The sequence below is a fragment of the Tachysurus vachellii genome, chromosome 11 (genome assembly GCF_030014155.1).
Source record: "Tachysurus vachellii isolate PV-2020 chromosome 11, HZAU_Pvac_v1, whole genome shotgun sequence".
In the NCBI taxonomy this organism is placed as follows: Eukaryota; Metazoa; Chordata; class Actinopteri; order Siluriformes; family Bagridae; genus Tachysurus; species Tachysurus vachellii.
In genome coordinates, this window is record NC_083470.1 from 6,015,001 (window position 1) to 6,019,768 (window position 4,768).

Sequence of the window (4,768 nt, forward strand, 5' to 3'; positions counted from 1 at the left end):
GTCACATCTTCGACTACAAGAGAAGACACTGGGCAGATACAAGCACAGACACGGTACATCACAGATACCTAACAGTTATATTATAACAGATACAGACCTAGACAAAAAGCAGTTTTTCAGAAATCCAGATGTAGACTAATTAGCAAATAAAGTTGACAGCATCAAGGAAAAAACTCTCTGAGATGACGTGGGGAAAAAACTTTCAGAGGAACCAGATTCCCGAAGCTTTTCTACGTGGCACCGGATAATTAGATTGCAAATCATTTTCCTTCTGCAGGTCTATACTGGAAAGTTTTGAAAAGTACAAGTACAAGACAGCAGTTCTTACCCACTCAGGGGAAGGCATTCTCAGAGAAATAACTCATGGTTAATAAGCCATGAAATGTTTAAGAGAGATGACAACGACATACTTGTGAAAGCCTCAACCATTTCCTGACCATTTCAGATATTCCATCACTCTTAATGAAAGGTGATTTGGAATAAAAGCGAGTCAAAGAAAAAGAATCAGGAAGTATTCACAGGAGAAATGTAACAGTTAGACATAATGGAATATAATCAAATGTAATCCAGTGTCTTAGAGGACACAGAGTATAGAAAGAAGAAAGGAGCACTGATATTAATTACTGGTTTTAACATTGCCGATAGGGGGGCACGGTGGCTTAGTGGTTAGCACGTTTGCCTCACACCTCCAGGGTTGGGGGTTTGATTCCCGCCTCCGCCTTGTGTGTGTGGAGTTTGCGTGTTCTCCCCGTGCCTCGGGGGTTTCCTCCGGGTACTCCGGTTTCCTCCCCCGGTCCAAAGACATGCATGGTAGGTTGATTGGCATCTCTGGAAAATTGTCCGTAGTGCGTGAGTGAATGAGAGTGTGTGTGTGTGTGTGCGTGCACTGTGATGGGTTGGCACTCCGTCCAGGGTGTATCCTGCCTTGATGCCCGATGACGCCTGAGATAGGCAAAGAATCCCCGTGACCCAAGAAGTTTGGATAAGCGGTAGAAAATGAGTGAGTGAGAGTGAGAACATTGCTGATGAATTGATTTACTCTTTTTTAGTTAGAAATTACAGTTATAAGGGAGCTTTAGTTGAAATTTGGAGAGATCAGGATGACATAATTCAATATTTGTGCCCCCAGATGTTAACCCCCAACCATCCACCCTGCACTTCCTTTGCTAGCAGAGGTTGCTATCTCCTAAGTACTGGTCTTGTTCCCTCATTAATTTTTGGTGTTGCTGATGGGTGACACACTTTCTACTGAGAAGTTGCAAAGTCTTACCAATACTTCTGTACTGTTTTTCCTATTTCTTTGTTTCTTTCCTGATTTTGCCTTTGGATTGTCATTTTGCCTGAGATACAGTACTGTACATAGATGTGCATCTCTTTAGTGGTTATTTTGGTATCTCGATTTAGACTTGCATCAAAAGTGGACGGATTTTTTCGTTCATTTCCAAAATATACAGAATCCAGTGGCCAAATCTTTAGCACCACAACACTAACCAAGCAGTTATCATGTCACTGAATTGTGCAGTACTACACATTTGTGTATCTGGTTTAGAATGCTACATATCTAACACTAGCACTCATATGCCCACCTCATATGACTTTTTTGTTATATCTTTTATGCACACCTCTAATCAGAACCAGAAAACTTTCTGGCAGGTTTAAAACAAAAAAAAACAATCATTCATATTCAGCTAACTCAACGCTGTATGCCAGTTAGTTAGTTAGTTAGTTAGTTAGTTAGTCACTTCTAATAATGTGGGCAGTGGAGGCTCAAGCGTTTAGGCCTCTGGGTTGCTGTTCAGAGGATCAAGGATCAATCTCCAGCACTGCTAAGCTGCCATTGTTGGGCCCTTAACGCTCACTGTTCCAGGGGCATTGTATCATGGCGCTGAACCCGTGCTCTGACCCCACCCTGAAAACCGTGATATGTAGAGAAAGAATTTCACTGTGCTTTTGTAAGGACTCTGCCCGGTCTCTGGCCACGTGCATCTTTTATGTTTCTCGTCACATGTCTGCCCCGCCTTCGTCTGCTCCTCCCTGTTATCACACCTGATCCTTATTGTGTCATTGTCTTCTTGTATTTAACTGTGCCGCGTTGCTTTGTGCAGCGCGGCATCTACTGTGATTTGTCCTGTCTAGTCTGCGTCCTGTTTCATGTTTTCAGTTATTAAACCCTATTTTGATTTATGCTATCCTGCGTTTGGGTCCGCTCTGTTTCCCGTCGTTACAGAAGATGCCGCCACATGAGGACCCAGCGGGATAGCAGCTACTTGGACCGGCTGACTGGGAGTACTTTTTTCGTGTCTGTGTTTTTTTTTTTTCTCCCCCTCTGGACTTGGCGCGTTTGGCGACGTGGGTCCGCATTTTTTCGGTGAGGGGCGCCGCCTCACTTTTGGTTTTTTCGCGGGGGGCGCCGCCTCACTTCCTGGTTGCGGGCCATGTCGTCAGCCCAAGGTTTGTTCTGTTTTTTCAGTGTCCTGTGACATCGCCCCTCACTTTTTGGTGGGGGGCGTCGCTTCACTTTTGGTTTCCGTGGAGGACGTCGCCCCACTTCCTGTCCGCGGGGGTGTCGCAGGCCTGTGTTTTTTTTCTGTTTTTGGACTTCCCTGTTTTGTGGAGGATTAAATTTTTTTTTTCCCTCCCGCCCTCCCTTTCCTGGACTTTGGGGGTGGATCTGGCCGATGTGCGTCTGGGGTTGTGCTCGGCCCTTCAGCTTGGCTATGGACGTTGCTCGGCCCTTCAGCTTGGCTGTGGACGTTGCTCGGCCCTTCAGCTCGGCTGTGGACGTCGCTCGGCCCTTCAGCTCGGCTGTGGACGTCGCTCGGCCCTTCAGCTCGGCTGTGGACGTCGCTCGGCCCTTCAGCTCGGCTGTGGACGTCGCTCGGCCCTTCAGCTCGGCTGTGGACGTCGCTCGGCCCTTCAGCTCGGCTGTGGACGTCGCTCGGCCCTCTCTGGCTGCGCCGCCGTGTGCCTTGCTCCCCCCACCTGCCTCGCCGTGTGCCTTGCTCCCCCCACCTGCCTCGCCGTGTGCCTTGCTCCCCCCACCTGCCTCGCCGTGTGCCTTGCTCCCCCCACCTGCCTCGCCGTGTGCCTTGCTCCCCCCACCTGCCTTGCCGTGTGCCTTGCTCCCCCCACCTGCCTCGCCGTGTGCCTTGCTCCCCCCTCCCGGGCCCGTCGGGACTGCCTGGACGGATTGGCGCGTCGGGAGCCGCGCCTTGGGGGGGGGCTCTGTAAGGACTCTGCCCGGACTCTGGCCACGTGCATCTGTTTATGTTTCGCGTCACGTGTCTGCCCCGCCTTCGTCTGCTCCTCCCTGTCATCACACCTGATCCTTATTGTGTCATTGTCTTCTTGTATTTAACTGTGCCGCGTGCAGCGCGGCATCTACTGTGATTTGTCCTGTCTAGTCTGTGTCCTGTTTCATGTTTTCAGTTATTAAACCCTATTATGATTTATGCTATCCTGCGTTTGGGTCCGCTCTGTTTCCCGTCGTTACAGCTTTAATGTATATGTGACAAAATAAAAGGCCTCTCTACTTAGTTAGTTATGTTACTCACTGATATCAATTACATTTATTAATGTAGAGTAAGTGTGTTTCTTTAAAAATGGACAGTGAATGAGATTTTGACATTCAAAATGCTGCGTCAAAAGTCCCCTCTCGAATCATGTACTAAACGAGGCTTTAAGTCATCACTGATGTCAATACATTAAAACAACCCAAGCATTGAAAAAAGAGCTTCACCGGAAAGACCTCTACCTTTTTGACACACACTTTGAAGTTGCCAAAGCCAGCATAACATCCCTGCTGTGCACCAACCATCTCCTGTCCATTTCATTGACTCTCTGGATTATCCTTTCAGTAAACCTCACACACATGGATCCGTCTCTCTCTCTCTCTCTCTCTCTCTCTCTCTCTCTCTCTCTCACTTTCTCTCAGGTTAAATGGCACAAATTGCTCTGTGATGATAATGTTAATATAAGGTCAATGAAATTATCATTAAAATTGATCCATAATTAACAACCACACATGTCAAACGAACATGTTTCTTAATTTGTTAATTATATTTCATCTATTTGGTAGGATTAATTCGACAAGGATCATACATTTTTCCATTTTCGACTAAAAACAATTAGCCACCTTTGAGCTTAGGGATTTAAATCATTTAAGAAACAAAAATGTCATAAAATAATTTTTATTTCCAATGTCTATTCATTTTATTACTATAGCAAGATCGTTTGACTTCGATTTAAGATTTCTGAACTTAGCGAACCACTAGCAGGATGTGGATAATGCCGTAAATGTTTTTTTTTATAAATAAATGTCAATTATTAAATGGCAAATTCTAAACTGCTTTTACTGTCTGACATCCACACAAAATGCATGAATGCATCATACATATTGATTTAGCTGTACAAAATGGTGCAATGGTTTATTTTGCACACTGCTCTGAAATGAATTCCTGACTATGTTACTGCTCCAAACAGATGGCCAGTCAGTCCACAATTTAATTTTCTCTCACTTCCTAACATAGTGACATGGTTCAGATGTGTTTAGATCTGGAATAAATCAGAAATTTGGCCTGACTGGAGCACTGACATCTCAACTGAGGGACTATTCACAGTATGTCATTCAACATTCAACGCAGTACACTGTACTACGTAACTACAGCATCTGCTGGGACTGCACTGTTTATTCACTTTTTGAGAAAGAGATCTAATCCAATCCAAACCAATGTATCAATCCTAGAGCTCTAGTTCTAGTATAATATTG